Below are 16963 nucleotides of genomic sequence, written 5' to 3'. Positions count from 1 at the left end.
TATATGTTATTAGCCCAAATTAAGAATAGGTGTTTTGGTTACATCTCAATAGAAAGAGGATGAATAAGCGTTGATTTTTCTTTCGTTGTTCGTTCACCCACAAATAGCAAAGCTAAGTGTAATAAGTCTAAACAAGGCAAAACAGGTGCTTTTGGGTTCCCACGACATAGAAAGAAGAATCTTGGGTTTCGCTTATTTCACATTGTGTTCTTTGGTGTTAATGCAACATTGACTCAGAAATCGCAAAGTGGATGTACTGAGACCAAAATAACAAAACACCGTCTTTTCCCTTCCATATGCATAGAAAGAAGACGAATAAGCTTTGATTGGACTTATTTCAACATGGGTTTTTTTGGGTGTGCACCAGAATCGCCCCCAACCCAAGCAAAAAGGTGCTTTGCGTACCATCTACATAAAAGGAAGATGATAAAGCTCTGATTCGGCTTATTTCCAATTGTTGTTTTTCGGGTTAGAATGCACATTCACCCAAAAATCAAACTGAAATATATGTTATTAGCCCAAATCAAGAATAGGTGTTTTGGTTACATCTCAATAGAAAGAGGATGAATAAGCCTTGATTTTTCTTTCGTTGTTCATTCACCCACAAATAGCAAAGCGAAGTGTAATAAGTCTAAACAAGGCAAAACAGGTGCTTTTGGGTTCCCACGACATAGAAAGAAGAATCTTGGGTTTCGCTTATTTCACATTGTGTTCTTTGGTGTTAATGCAACATTGACTCAGAAATCGCAAAGTGGATGTACTGAGACCAAAATAACAAAACATCGTCTTTTCGCTTCCATATGCATAGAAAGAAGACGAATAAGCTTTGATTGGACTTATTTCAACTCTCATGCGTTTTTTTGCGTGTGCACCAGCATCGCCCCCAACCTAAGCAAAAAGGAGTTTTGGGTTCCATCTGTATAAAAAGAAGATGATAAAGCTCTGAGTGGGCTTATTTCCAATTGTTGTTTTTGGCATTAGAATGCACATTCACCCAAAAATCACAAAGTGAAATGTTTGTTATCAGCTCAAATAAAGCATAGGTGTTTGGTTTCCATCGCAATAGAAAGAGGACGAGTAAGTTTTCATTTTTCTTTCGGTGATCATTCATCCACAAATAGCAAAGTGAAGTGTAATCAGCCAAAGGTTGTTTTGGGTTCCATCTACATAGAAAGAAGAATCTTGGATTTCACTTATTTCAATTCGTGTTTGTCAGAGGCTCAGGAGCAGAAGAGCAGGGGAGAGAGCAGATAGAGAGCGGAGGAGAGGAATCAGAGGGGAGCGTAGGGGAATATGACAGTGGACCGAGAGATTCCATGAGCTTCTCCAGCGAATCAGAAGATTCCCAGGAGAGGGCGCCTATGGTAAGGGCGAGGCGAATCCCAGAGGGGACGATCCATAAACAAGGAACCAGAGGGGAGTCCCAAAGGAGCAGCGGAGGAGTAGGGCCAGTTTCCCCACCAGAGCACAGTGGGGGGGAAGAGTCACGTGAGTCAGGACCATCTTCTCCTCCATCGGGGAGTGGGGAGAAGGAGGGAAGGCCAGGTCCAGCTAGCCTCCCCGAAAGGGGGAGCAGTGACACAAGTGTAACGGTCAGAAGGAAAGTGGGAGGCTGCGCGCGCGCGCCAAGTTCAAATGTGGAGGAGCGCGGGACAGCAGAAGACCCGGATTGGGAGCCAGGTCCTAAAGCCCGAAAGAGGGGGGGGAGGAGTCGGGAGAATCAGCGTCAGAAGAATCTCGGAGGGCAGAGACTCCGACTAGCAGAAGGACCCAGAGAAAGAAGGAACAGAGGAAGAGGTGGAGTAAAGCTAGAATCTTAAGCTGGTGTCAGGGGGGTGGAGATTCAGATGGGACTTCTACGATCTGACGGATAGATGTAGCGTTGCGCGCTGCACGTCTGGAAATGAGACTGAACTTCAATAAAGACTTTTAAACTTGAGCAAGAAGCAGCGTTGGTCTTGTGTGAGCTGGGACCTTGGGCAACGCTGACAGTAAGTCCCATCTCAAAAATTCTGCAAGCTCACGAAGATAGGCAAAGATGACTACAGAGGAAAAAATCAAGCAATTGCAGGAAGCGGTGTCAACGCTCTACGCAGAATTGGCTGCGTCTAAGAAAAAAGAAGGAGAAACAGCTGCGCTCTGCCAGGATCTGCAAGCCAGGTGGGACAAATGGGGAAAGGAGGGGCAGCTGGGAGCCAAGCCGGAGGGAGTTGCCCTCGGGAAAAGGGGGGCAAGCCTTGTGACCCATTTTGACGGGAACCTGCAGCAGTACCCTAACTTCAGAGCAGAAGTAGTTTTCGCGCTCAATTTGCTTCGGAAAGATTTTAGAGATGAGGAGGAGAAAGTGGGTTTCATAATCACTCATCTGCATGGGGAAGCTAAGTCGTGGCTGCGAACCTTGTTACGCGAAAATGACCCCGCCCTCAAAGATTCAAGCGCCTTTATTGGAGCCATGGACGCTTGCTTTAAATCAATGGTGGATGTGGATGTCGCTAGAAGGGAAATGCATGGATTGCGGCAAGGAAAAGCGACGGTGCGCCAGTATCATTCCCGCTTTTTTGGGTTAGTAAATGTGCTGGGCTGGCAGAAGGACTCAGCTGCCGTCAGGGATCTGTTCTGGGAGGGGCTGAATGGAGCCGTGAAAGATGAGCTGGCGAGGGGAGAGAGACCCCAAAATACAACAGAAGTTGTCCAAAGGGCGCTCGCAATTGGGGTGCGCCTGGAAGAACGCCCGTGGAGCAGGGAGCAGGGGGGAAGAGCAAACACGTCAGTTAGAACGACTCCCTTCCTATCCAGAGAGACAGAGCGCGCTCAGTCCACGCCTGCTCTGATGAGGGGGGAGGAGCCAATGGAAATCGGAGGTGCAAGGGCTCAGACAGCAAGCAGAGCCCAAACACCAGGAGCAGTCAAGGCGAAGGCTCCTAGAGGGAGCAGGAAGTGTTACATCTGCGACAGTGCACTGCACATGGCCAAAGAGTGTCCCCAGAGGCTCCAGAAGCACACTGCAGCCTCAGCAACTGTTAAAGGAGCAATTCAGCAGGAGGAGCAGCCCCAGGGAAACGGAGGAGCCTGGTTGGAGACAGAAGCACTGGGGCTCAACCAGGCGAGTCAGTGAAGCAGTCCCCAGAGATTTTGCAGCCCACAGACCCCCTCCCACCCAAACCAGTGGTGCAACTCACTGCATCGCTCCAGCTGCCCGATGGGCTCACCCTGGAGGTCCCTATTACCATTGACTCTGGTAGCAACGCAGACTTTGTAGGGTTGGACTTCGTCAAGCAGCATCGCATAGCACTCCTGCCAGCCACGACGCCCCTAAATGTTGTCACAGTAGATGGCAGGAAGATACTGGGAGGAGAGGTGGTACAGCAGACACCGCCTCTGGTGATGCAAATTGGGAACCACCGTGAAGTCATCAGTTTCAACGTCACTCACCTGTCGGACACGCCCATAGTGTTGGGCATGAGTTGGCTGGATAGGCACAGCCCGGCATTAGCGTGGTACCAGCGGCAATTGACCTTCTGCTCTTCCTACTGCGCAGCGCATTGCATCCAGACCTGCCAGGAAGAGGAGGGGCAAGAGGATGCACCGCAGCTACACCTAGGCATGGTGCAAGGGTGCCCAACAAGTACAAGGCCTTTTTGGAAGTCTTCTGCGAGAAGGAAGCAGACAAGCTGCCTCCCCACAGACCCTACGACTGCAAGATTGACCTCCTGCCAGGGGCGACGCTGCCGACTGGGAAACTGTACTCCATGTCTGAAGACGAAATGCAAGAACTCAGGGAGTTCATAGATCGCAATTTGAAGCGGGGATTCATCCGGGAATCCAAAGCAGTGGGGGGCAGTCCCGTGTTTTTCGTGAAGAAGAGAGACACGCCCGAACGGAGGCTCATAGTGGATTATAGAATCATCAATTCCAGGACAAAGCCCACAGCATTCCCCATGCCCAAAATTGACGACCTGCTCGCGACGGTGAGGAAGGGGCGGATCTTCACCAAGTTGGATGTACGAGGGGCCTACAACCTTATACGCATGCGGGAGGGCGACGAGTGGAAGACAGCCATGTTTACGCCTTTAGGAACCTATGAATACAGAGTCATGCCGTTTGGTCTCCAAAATGGCTCCCATTGTTTCCAAGCTTTCATGCACCACATGCTAGCGGGACTCCTCTACAAGAAGTGCGTCTGCTTCTTAGATGATATCCTGATCTTTTCGGACTCGCAGGAGGCGCACGAGAAGGACGTCAAGGAGGTCCTGCAGAGACTACGGGAGCACAGACTTTACGCCAAACTGGAGAAGTGCCAGTTCGACACGACAGAGGTGGATTTCCTGGGCTACAAGCTGTCCGACAAGGGACTTGCCATGGACAGCGCCAAGGTCCGCTCAGTGTTGGACTGGAAGAGCCCGCGCAACCGGAAGGAGGTCCAGAAGTTCGTCGGTTTCGCCAACTTTTATCGCAAGTTCATCAAGGGGTTTGCGAAGGAGACAGCAGCCATCACGGACACCCTCAGCTCCAAGAAGAAGAAGTTCACCTGGACGGACCAGGCGGAGCAGTCCTTTCGGAGGCTCAAGCGTCTCTTCGCGTCCGAAGAACAGCTGCTACACGTAAACCCCAGCAAACCGATGAGGGTTGAAACGGACGCCTCGGACAGAGCGGTGGGGGCGGTCCTGTTGCAGCAAGATCCGCAAGGGGACTGGAGACCGTGCGCATTCTACTCCAGGAAGCTCAGCACGTCGGAGCAGAACTACACCATCTGGGACAGGGAGTTGCTGGCCATTCATGCTGCTTTCAAGGCGTGGCGGCACTTCCTCGTCGGAGCCAGACACACAGTGCAGGTTCGCACGGACCACAAGAACCTGGAGTACTGGCGCACGGCGAAGTTCCTGAACCAGAGACACATCCGCTGGGCGGAGTTCTTTGCAGATTTCGATTTCCGGATAGAATACATCCCAGGAGACAACAACGTCATGGCGGATGCGCTATCCAGGAAGCCGCAGTATCTCGAGGAAGCGGCACCGGCAGCGGCCAAACACATTTTCGCACCAGAGGTGTGGGCGTGCGCTTCAGCCGCAGTGGACCTGGACGCAGTCCGTCGCGCGCTACAGGCGGATTCGTTTGCGCAATCCAAGATGGAGGAGGTGCGAAACGGCACAGCGAGGGACGACGAGTTCCAGATACGCAAGAGACTGCTCATCCGCAAAGGGGCTCTCTACGTACCGGGAGACGACCTTCGCGCGAGAGTCTTGCAGCAGCTGCACGACGCGCCCAGCGCTGGGCACTTCGGCAAGGACAAGACGGCGGAATTAGTCACCAGGGACTTTTGGTGGCCCAAGGTGCGGGGAGAAGTTGCGGATTACGTTTCCAGGTGTGACACCTGCCAAAGGGCCAAGCCAGTACACAGGAAGCCGGCGGGTCTGCTGGAACCGCTGCAGACGCCGCTCGAACCATGGGAGAAAGTGGCCCTGGACTTTGTTACAGATCTGCCCAGTTCGCGCGGCAAAACAGCGGTACTCGTGGTCGTAGACCTCTTCACCAAGATGGCGCATTTCATTCCGTGCGTGAAGGTGGCCACAGCGGAACAGACCGCCAAGCTGTTCATAGACCACGTTTTCAAAGCTCACGGCCTGCCGCGGTCCATCCTGTCCGACCGGGGTCGCCAATTCATCTCGAACTTTTGGCAGAAGCTGCTGGGCATCCTGAACGTCAAGATCAACTTAGCGTCGGCACGACACCCGCAGACCAACGGACAAGCGGAGAGGGTCAACGCCATCATGCAGCAGTACCTGCGATGCTACGCCAATCAACAGCCCTCGACCTGGGTGGACTACTTACCGCTAGCCGAGTTTGCCTACAACAACACGAAGCACGGGTCTACAGGGGTGACACCGTTCTTCGCCAACAATGGGCGCCACCCCAGAACCTTCCCGGGGTTGGAGACCGAGGCAGAGGGGGAGCCACGGGGGGCAGAGCACTTAGCCGCAGAGTTACAGGAGGTCCATGAGCAACTCCGAAGGCACTTGGAACTCGCGAAACACGCCTACAAGATGCAGGCAGACAGGCACAGGAGGGTTGGGGAAGACATACAGGTAGGGGACTGGGTCTGGTTAGCAGCTCAGGCAGTGCCGGCCAGAACGCTAGCTAAGAGGAAGCTAGGACACAAGCAGCTGGGACCTTACCAGGTCGCGGCACAAATCAATCCAGTGGCCTACCGGTTGACACTCCCGGAGGGCTCCAGAATGCACCCAGTCTTTCACAGGTCAGTGCTCACGCCTTACAAGGCGCCCCACAGGTTTCAGGCGCCAGGGAACGCACCAGCTCCACGTGGCCCATCGCCAACAGGGGAGGGACCACAGAGGGCGACGCCACTCAACGAGGTCACAGAGATTTTGGACTCCAGATGGGGGGAAGAGGGAGTTGAATATCTCCTCGCCAGGGAGGGTACTCCGGCCAGCGCCAACGAGTGGGTGCCGTGCTACGCCGTGGAGGAGCACTATCTCAAAGACGAGTTCCATTCGATCTTCCCACACAGACCCATGCCGGCGGAGTATTTTGACGACTGGCTTTTCACACCCACACTGTCAGCCAGCACGTTCCAAGGTTTCTCCTCAGATGAGGAGCCGACGCCGGGGATGAGCTCCCCGGAGGGGTCGCTCTCGGGGTTTGCCACGGACCGCTCCTATTGGTGGGACACTCAACCAGAAGTGGGGTGGAGCAGGGAACTGCTGAGGGGGCCCTTGCACACAGCCTCACCCGAGGGACCGGGTGGAGAGGAGGACATGGACGTGTGGGGGGAGGATCTTGGTTTTGAGCACGACAGCAGAGAAATGGAAGCAGGGGAAGTCGACGTCGACGAACCCATCGTGGGGGGGCCTGATCCCGCTGGCCGGTTGCACACCAGGGGGAGAGAACAGAAGCCAGCACTCACACCCCCAGCGCTGGAGCACCTGGAACCCACACCCGAAGAGGGGGAGGGGGGGAGGGGGGGCTTCGAGGGGGGGATGGATGTCAGAGGCTCAGGAGCAGAAGAGCAGGGGAGAGAGCAGATAGAGAGCGGAGGAGAGGAATCAGAGGGGAGCGTAGGGGAATATGACAGTGGACCGAGAGATTCCATGAGCTTCTCCAGCGAATCAGAAGATTCCCAGGAGAGGGCGCCTATGGTAAGGGCGAGGTGAATCCCAGAGGGGACGATCCATAAACAAGGAACCAGAGGGGAGTCCCAAAGGAGCAGCGGAGGAGTAGGGCCAGTTTCCCCACCAGAGCACAGTGGGGGGGAAGAGTCACGTGAGTCAGGACCATCTTCTCCTCCATCGGGGAGTGGGGAGAAGGAGGGAAGGCCAGGTCCAGCTAGCCTCCCCGAAAGGGGGAGCAGTGACACAAGTGTAACGGTCAGAAGGAAAGTGGGAGGCTGCGCGCGCGCGCCAAGTTCAAATGTGGAGGAGCGCGGGACAGCAGAAGACCCGGATTGGGAGCCAGGTCCTAAAGCCCGAAAGAGGGGGGGGGAGGAGTCGGGAGAATCAGCGTCAGAAGAATCTCGGAGGGCAGAGACTCCGACTAGCAGAAGGACCCAGAGAAAGAAGGAACAGAGGAAGAGGTGGAGTAAAGCTAGAATCTTAAGCTGGTGTCAGGGGGGTGGAGATTCAGATGGGACTTCTACGATCTGACGGATAGATGTAGTGTTGCGCGCTGCACGTCTGGAAATGAGACTGAACTTCAATAAAGACTTTTAAACTTGAGCAAGAAGCAGCGTTGGTCTTGTGTGAGCTGGGACCTTGGGCAACGCTGACAGTGTTTTTTGGTGTTAATGCAACATTGACTCAGAAATCGCAAAGTGGATGTAATGAGACCAAAATAACAAAACAGCGTCTTTTTGCTTCCATATGCGTAGGAAGAAGACAAATAAGCTTTGATTGGGCTTCTTTCAATTCGCATGGTGTTTTTTGGGTGTGCACCAGCATCGCCCCCAACCTAAGCAAAAAGGAGTTTGGGGTTCCATCTACATAAAAAGAAGATGTTAAAGCTCTGATTGGGCTTATTACAAATTGTTGTTTTTGGGGTTAGAATGCACATTCACTCAAAAATCGCAGTGAAATGTTTGTTATCAGTCTAAATCAAGTATAGGTGTTTTGGTTCCATGTCAATAGAAAGAGGATGACTAAGCGTTGATTTTTCTTTCGTTGTTCGTTCACCCACAAATAGCACAAATAAGTCTAAACAAGGCAAAACAGGTGCTTTTGGGTTCCCACGACATAGAAAGAAGAATCTTGGGTTTCGCTTATTTCACATTGTGTTCTTTGGTGTTAATGCAACATTGACTCAGAAATCGCAAAGTAGATGTACTGAGACCAAAATAACAAAACACCGTCTTTTCCCTTCCATATGCATAGAAAGAAGACGAATAAGCTTTGATTGGACTTATTTCAACTCATGGGTTTTTATGGGTGTGCACCAGAATCACCCCCAACCCAAGCAAAAAGGTGCTTTGCGTACCATCTACATAAAAGGAAGATGATAAAGCTCTGATTCGGCTTATTTCCAATTGTTGTTTTTCGGGTTAGAATGCACATTCACCCAAAAATCAAACTGAAATATATGTTATTAGCCCAAATCAAGAATAGGTGTTTTGGTTACATCTCAATAGAAAGAGGATGAATAAGCGTTGATTTTTCTTTCGTTGTTCATTCACCCACAAATAGCAAAGCGAAGTGTAATAAGTCTAAACAAGGCAAAACAGGTGGTTTTGGGTTCCCACGACATAGAAAGAAGAATCTTGGGTTTCGCTTATTTCACATCGTGTTCTTTGGTGTTAATGCAACATTGACTCAGAAATGGCAAAGTGGATGTACTGAGACCAAAATAACAAAACATCGTCTTTTCGCTTCCATATGCATAGAAAGAAGACGAATAAGCTTTGATTGGACTTATTTCAACTCTCATGCGTTTTTTTGGGTGTGCACCAGAATCGCCCCCAACCCAAGCAAAAAGGTGCTTTGCATTAGAATGCACATTCACCCAAAAATCACAAAGTGAAATGTTTGTTATCAGCTCAAATAAAGCATAGGTGTTTGGCTTCCATCGCAATAGAAAGAGGACGAATAAGCTTTGATTTTTCTTTCGGTGTTCATTCATCCACAAATAGCAAAGCGAAGTGTAATCAGCCAAAGGTTGTTTTGGGTTCCATCTACATAGAAAGAAGAATCTTGGATTTCGCTTATTTCAATTCGTGTTTTTTGGTGTTAATGCAACATTGACTCAGAAATCGCAAAGTGGATGTAATGAGACCAAAATAACAAAACAGCGTCTTTTTGCTTCCATATGCGTAGGAAGAAGACGAATAAGCTTTGATTGGACTTATTTCAATTCGCATGGTGTTTTTTGGGTGTGCACCAGAATCGCCCCCAACCCAAGCAAAAAGGTGCTTTGCGTACCACCTACATAAAAGGAAGATAATAAAGCTCTGATTCGGCTTATTTCCAATTGTTGTTTTTCGGGTTAGAATGCACATTCACCCAAAAATCGCAGTGAAATGTTTGTTATCAGCCTAAATCAAGTATAGGTTTTTTGGTTCCATGTCAATAGAAAAAGGACAAATAAGCTTGGATTGTTCTTTCGGTGTTCATTCACCCACAAATAGCAAAGCGGTGCAATAAGCCAAAACAAAGAAAAACAGGTTGTTTTGGGTTCTATCTGCATAGAAAGAAGAATCTTGGGTTTCGCTTATTTCAATTCGTGTTTTTTGGTCTTAATGCAACATTGACTCAGAAATCGCGAAGTGTATGTAATGAGACCAAAATAACAAAACATCGTCTTTTCGCTTCCATATGCATAGAAAGAAGACGAATAAGCTTTGATTGGACTTATTTCAACTCTCATGCTGTCAGGGGCTCAGGAGCAGAAGTACAGGGGAGAAAGGAAATGGAGAGCGAAGGAGAGGAATCCGAGGGGAGCGTAGGGGAGTATGACAGTGACCCGAGAGATTCCATGAGCTTCTCCAGCGAATCAGAAGATTCCCAGAAGGGGACGCCGATGGTGAGGGCTAGGGGGGTCCCATGGGGGGACGCACCAGAAGCAAGGGGCCAGCGGGGACTCCCAAGGCAGCAGCGGGGGATCAGGACCAGCTCCCCCACCAGAGCGCAGTGGGGGGGAAGAGTCACATGTGTCAGGACCAGCCTCTCCTCCAGCGGGGAGAGAAGATGAGTCAGGGCTGACCACGCCCCCATCGGAAAGTGGGGAAACGGAGGGGAGGTCAGGTCCAGCTAGCCTCCCCGAAGGAGGGAGCAGTGACAGCAGTGTAACGGTCAGAAGGAAAGTGGGAGCTCTGACAACGGTGTTTTGTTATTTTGGTCTCATTACATACACTTTGGCACATACATACACAACCTTTGGCAAATTACACTTCGCTTTGCTATTTGTGGGTGAGCGAACACCGAAAGAACAATCCAAGCTTATTTGTCCTTTTTCTATTGACATGGAACCAAAACACCTATACTTGATTTAGGCTGATAACAAACATTTCACTGCGATTTTTGGGTGAATGTGCATTCTAACCCCAAAAACAACAATTTGTAATAAGCCCAATCAGAGCTTTAACATCTTCTTTTTATGTAGATGGAACCCAAAACTCCTTTTTGCTTAGGATGGGGGTGATGCTGGTGCACACCCAAAAAACACCATGCGAATTGAAAGAATCCCAATCAAAGCTTATTCGTCTTCTTCCTACGCATATGGAAGCAAAAAGACGCTGTTTTGTTATTTTGGTCTCATTACATCCACTTTGCAATTTCTGAGTCAATGTTGCATTAACACCAAAAAACACAAATTGAAATAAGCGAAATCCAAGATTCTTCTTTCTATGTAGATGGAACCCAAAACAACCTTTGGCTTATTACTCTTCGCTTTGCTATTTGTGGATGAATGAACCGAAAGAAAAATGAAAACTTACTCGTCTTCTTTCTATTGCGATGGAAGCCAAACACCTATGCTTTATTTGAGCTGATAACAAACATTTCACTTTGTGATTTTTGGGTGAATGTGCATTCTAATGCCAAAAGCAACAATTGGAAATAAGCCCACTCAGAGCTTTATCATCTTCTTTTTATACAGATGGAACCCAAAACGCCTTTTTGCTTTGGTTGGGGGGCGATTCTGGTGCACACGCAAAAAAACGCATGTGTCAGCGCTGCCCAAGGTCCCAGCTCACAGAGGACCAACGCTGTTTCGTTGTTTAGTATAAAAGTCTTTATTGAAGTTCAGTTTCACTTCCACAGCCGCAGCGTGCAGCACTACGTCTCAAACTTTAGACCGCCGAAGCGCCGTCTGAATCTCCTCCCCCCTGACACCAGTTTAAGATTCTAGCCTTGCTCCACCTCTTCCTTTGTTCTTTCCTCCTCTGGGTCCGCCTGCCCGTCAGGGTCTCGCCCTTCCTAGACTCTTCTGACGCTGAGTCCCCTGACTCTTCCCCCTCCCTCCTTCGGGCTTTAGGACCTGGCTCCCAATCCGGGTTTTCTGCTGTCCCGCGCGCCTGCACATTTGAACTTGGCGCGCGCGCCCAGCCTGCCACTTTCCTCCTGACCGTTGCACTGCTGCTGTCACTGCTCCCCCCTTCGGGGAGGCTAGCTGGAACTGACCTCCCCTCCGTTCCCCCACTTTCCGATGGAGGCGTGGTCAGCCCTGACTCATCTTTTCTCCCCGCTGGAGGAGACGCTGGTCCTGACACATGTGACTCTTCCCCCCCACTACGCTCTGGTGGGGAAGCTGGTCCTGATCCCCCGCTGCTGCTTTGGGAGTCCCCGCTGGCCCCTTGTTTCTGGTGCGTCCCCCCTGGGACCCCCCTTGCCCTTACCATAGGCGCCCCCTTCTGGGAATCTTCTGATTCGCTGGAGAAGCTCATGGAATCTCGCGGGTCACTGTCATACTCCCCTACGCTGCCCTCGGATTCTTCCCCTTCGCTCTCCATTTCCTCTCTCCCCTGTGCTTCTGCTCCTGAGCCCCTGACATCCATCCCCCCTCGAAGCCCCCCCTTCCCCCGTCCCCCTTTTTGGGTGTGGGTTCCGGGTGCTCCAGTGCTGTGGGTGTGAGTGCGGGATACTGTTCTTTCCCCCTGGTGTGCAGCCGGCCAGCGGGATCGATTTCTTCTGCTTCCATCTCTCTGCTGTCGTGCACGAATCCAGGATCCTCCCCCAACACGGCCATGTCCTTCCCTCCCCCTGGTACCTCAGGTGAGGCTGCGTGTAAGGGCCCCCTCAGCAGTTCCCTGCTCCACCCCACCTCCGGTTGATTGTCCCACCAATAGGAGCGGTCTGTGACAAACCCCGAGAGTGACCCCTCCGGGGAGCTTGTTTCTGGCGTCGACTCCTCAGCTGATGAGAAACCCTGGAACGTACTGGCTGAAAGTGTGGGTGTGAAAAGCCAGTCGTTGAAATACTCTGCCGGCATAGGTCTGTGTGGGAAGAGTGCATGGAACTCGTCTTTGAGGTAGTGCTCCTCCAGGGCATAGCACGGTACCCACCTGTTGGCACTGGCCGGGGTACCTTCCCTGGCGAGGAGATATTCAACTCCCTCTTCCCCCCATCTCGAGTTCAAAATCTCCGTGACCTCGTTGAGTGGCGCCGCCCTCGGTGACCCCTCCCCTATTGGGGATTTGCCAAGTGGGTCTGGCGCTTTCCCTGGCGCCTGAAACCTGTGGGGTGCCTTGTAGGGTGTGGGCACTGACCTATGAAAGACTGGGTGCATTCTGGAACCCTCCGGGAGTGTCAACCGGAAGGCCACTGGATTGATTTGTGCCGCGACCTGGTAAGGCCCCAGCTGCTTGTGTCTGAGCTTCTTCTTAGCTAACGTTCTGGCCGGCACTGCCTGGGCTGCTAACCAGACCCAGTCCCCCACCTGGATGTCTTCCCCGACCCTCCTGTGCCTGTCTGCCTGCATCTTGTAGGCATGTTTCGCTAGTTCCAAGTGCCTTCGGAGTTGCTCGTGGACCTCCTGTAACTCTGCTGCTAAGTGCTCTGCCCCCCGTGGCTCCCCCTCCCCCTTCGTCTCTAACCCCGGGAAGGTTCTGGGATGCCGCCCATTGTTGGCGAAGAACGGTGTCACCCCTGTAGACCCGTGCTTCGTGTTGTTGTAGGCAAACTCGGCCAGCGGTAGGTAGTCCACCCAGGTTGAGGGCTGTTGATTCGCGTAGCATCGCAGGTACTGCTGCATGATGGCGTCGACCCTCTCCGCTTGTCCGTTGGTCTGCGGGTGTCATGCCGACGCTAAGTTGATCTTGACGTTCAGGATGCCCAGCAGCTTCTGCCAGAAGCTTGAGATGAATTGGCGGCCCCGGTCGGACAGGATGGACCGCGGCAAGCCGTGAGCTTTGAACACGTGGTCTATGAACAGCTTGGCGGTCTGTTCCGCTGTGGCCACCTTCGCGCAAGGAATGACGTGCGCCATCTTGGTGAACAGGTCTACGACCACGAGTACCGCTGTTTTGCCTCGCGAGCTGGGCAGATCTGTGACAAAGTCCAGGGCCACTTTCTCCCACGGTTCGAGCGGCGTCTGCAGCGGTTCCAGCAGACCCGCCGGCTTCCTGTGTACTGGTTTGGCCCTTTGGCAGGTGTCACACCTGGAGACGTAATCCGCGACTTCTCCCCTCACCTTGGGCCACCAAAAGTCCCTGGTTACTAATTCCGCCGTCTTGTCCTTGCCAAAGTGCCCAGCGCTGGGCGCGTCGTGTAACTGCTGCAAGACTCTTGCGCGGAGGTCGTCTCCCGGTACGTAGAGAGCCCCTTTGCGGATGAGCAGTCCGTCGCGTATCTGGAACTCGTCGTCCTTCGCTGTGCCTCTTCGCACCTCCTCCATCTTGGATTGTGCGAACGAATCCGTCTGCAGAGCGCGACGCACCGCGTCCAGGTCCACGGCGGCTGAAGCGCACGCCCACGCCTGCGGTGCGAAAATGTGTTTGGCCGCCACCGGTGCCGCTTCCTCGAGATACTGCGGCTTCCTGGATAGCGCATCCGCCATGACGTTGTTGTCTCCCGGGATGTATTCTATCCGGAAATCGAAATCCGCAAAGAACTCCGCCCAGCGGATGTGTCTCTGGTTCAGGAACCGCGCCGTGCGCCAGTACTCCAGGTTCTTATGGTCCGTGCGGACCTGCACTGTGTGTCTGGCTCCGACGAGGAAGTGCCGCCACGCCTTGAAGGCTGCATGAATGGCCAGCAACTCCCTGTCCCAGATGGTGTAGTTCTGCTCCGACTTGCTGAGTTTCCTGGAGTAGAATGCGCATGGCCTCCAGTCCCCTTGCGGATCTTGCTGCAACAGGACCGCCCCCACCGCTCTGTCCGAGGCGTCCGTTTCAACCCTCATTGGTTTGCTGGGGTTTACATGTAGCAGCTGTTCTTCGGACGCGAAGAGACGCTTGAGTCTCCGAAAGGACTGCTCCGCCTGGTCCGTCCAGGTGAACTTCTTCTTGGAGCTGAGGGTGTCCGTGATGGCCGCCGTCTCCTTCGCGAACCCCTTGATGAACTTGCGATAAAAGTTGGCGAAACCGACGAACTTCTGGACCTCCTTCCGATTGCGTGGGCTCTTCCAGTCCAACACCGAGCGGACCTTGGCGCTGTCCATGGCGAGCCCCTTGTCGGACAGCTTGTAGCCCAGGAAATCCACCTCCGTCATGTCGAACTGGCACTTCTCCAGTTTGGCATAAAGTCTGTGCTCCCGTAGTCTCTGCAGGACCTCCTTGACGTCCTCCTCGTGAGCCTCCTGCGATTCTGAGTAGATCAGGATGTCGTCTAAAAAGCAGACCCACTTCTTGTAGAGGAGTCCCGCTAACACGTGGTGCATGAAGGCTTGGAAACAATGGGAGCCATTTTGCAGACCAAACAGCATGACGCGATATTCATAGGTGCCTAAAGGCGTAAACATGGCTGTCTTCCACTCATCGCCCTCCCGCATGCGTATAAGGTTGTACGCCCCTCGTAGATCCAACTTGGTGAAGATCCGTCCCTTCCTCACCGTCGCGAGCAGGTCGTCGATCTTGGGCATGGGGAATGCTGTGGGCTTTGTCCTGGAATTGATGATTCTATAATCCACTACGAGCCTCCGTTCGGGCGTGTCCTTCTTCTTCACGAAAAACACGGGACTGCCCCCCACTGCTTTGGATTCTTGGATGAATCCCCGCTTCAAGTTGTGATCTATGAACTCCCTGAGTTCTTGCATTTCGTCTTCAGACATGAAATACAGTTTTCCAGTCGGCAGCGTCGCTCCCGGCAGGAGGTCAATCTTGCAGTCGTAGGGCCTGTGGGGAGGCAGCTTGTCCGCTTCCTTCTCGCAGAAGACCTCCAAAAAGGCCTTGTACTTGTTGGGTACCGCCTGCACCATGCCTAGGTGTAGCTGCGGTTCATCCCCTTGCCCCTCTTCTTCCTGGCGGGTCCGGACGCAGTGTTCTGCGCAGTAGGAAGAGCAGAAGGTCAATTGCCGCTGGTACCATGCTAATGCCGGGCTGTGCCTATCCAGCCAACTCATGCCCAACACTATGGGCGTGTCCGACAGGTGGGTGACGTTGAAGCTGATGACCTCGCGGTGGTTTCCAATTTGCATCACCATAGGCGGTGTTTGCTGTACCACCTCTCCTCCCAGTATCTTCCTGCCATCGACCGTGATGACGTTTAGGGGCATCGTGGCTGGTAGGAGTGCTATGCGATGCTGCTTGATGAAGTCCACTCCTACAAAGTCTGCATTACTACCAGAGTCAATGGTAATAGGGACTTCCAGGATGAGCCCATCGGGCAGCTGGAGTGATGCGGTGAGTTGCACCACTGGTTTGGGTGGGAGGGGGTCTGTGGGCTGTAAAATCTCTGGGGACTGCTTCACTGACTCGCCTGGTTGAGCCCCAGTGCTTCTGCTTCCAACCAGGCTTCGTCGTTTCCCTGCAGCTGTTCTCCCTGCTGAATTGCTCCTTTTACAGTTGCTGAGGCTGCAGTGTGCTTCTGGATCCTCTGGGGACACTCTTTGGCCATGTGCTGTGCACTGTCGCAGATGTAACACTTCCTGCTCCCTCTAGGAGCCTTCGCCTTGACTGCTCCTGGTGTTTGGGCTCTGCTTGCTGTCTGAGCCCTGGCACCACCTATCTCCATCGGCTCTTCTCCCCTCCCCAGTGGAGGCGTGGATTGCGCGCACCCTGTCTCTCTGGGTAGGAAGGGAGTTGTTCTGGCTGGTGTGCTTGCCCTACGTCCCTCCTCCCTGCTCCAAGGGCGTTCTTCCAGGCGCACCCCTATTGCTAGCGCTCTCTGGACGACTTCTGTGGCGCTTTTAGGTCTTTCTCCCCTTGCCAGCTCATCTTTCACGGCCCCATTCAGTCCCTCCCAGAACAGATCCCTGACGGCAGCGGAGTCCTTCTGCCAGCCCAGCACATTTACTAACGCAAAAAAGCGGGAGTGATATTGTCTCACCGTGGCTTTGCCCTGCCTCAGCCCATGCATTTCCCTCCTGGCCACATCCACATCTACCGTTGATTTAAAACAAGCGTCGATAGGTTCGATAAATGCGTTTGAATCTTGGAGGGCGGGATCATTTTCGCGCCATAAATTGCGCAGCCACGATTTAGCTTCCCCATGCAGATGAGTTATTATGAAGCCTACTTTCTCCTCCTCATCTCTAAAGTCTTTCCGAAGCAAATTGAGCGCGAAAACTATGTCGGCTCTGAAGTTAGGATACTGCTGCAGGTTCCCGTCGAAGTGGGCTACTATGCTGCCCCCCCTCTTCCCGAGGCCAACTCCCTCCGGCTTGGGTCCTGGCAGCCCCTCCTTGCCCAAACGGTTCCACCTGGTCTGCAGATCCCGGCAGAGCGCTACTGCTTCTTCTTCTCTTTTCCTGGATGCTTCTACTTCTGCGTAAAGCGTCGTGACTGCGTTTTGCAGTTGTGTCACCTTCTCCTCTGTAGTCATCTTTGCCTATCTTCGTGAGCTCGCAAAACCACAAGTTTTGCCCC

This window comes from Podarcis raffonei, chromosome 14 (genome assembly GCF_027172205.1).
Source record: "Podarcis raffonei isolate rPodRaf1 chromosome 14, rPodRaf1.pri, whole genome shotgun sequence".
Classification (NCBI taxonomy): domain Eukaryota; kingdom Metazoa; phylum Chordata; class Lepidosauria; order Squamata; family Lacertidae; genus Podarcis; species Podarcis raffonei.
This window is presented reverse-complemented; position numbering follows the sequence as displayed.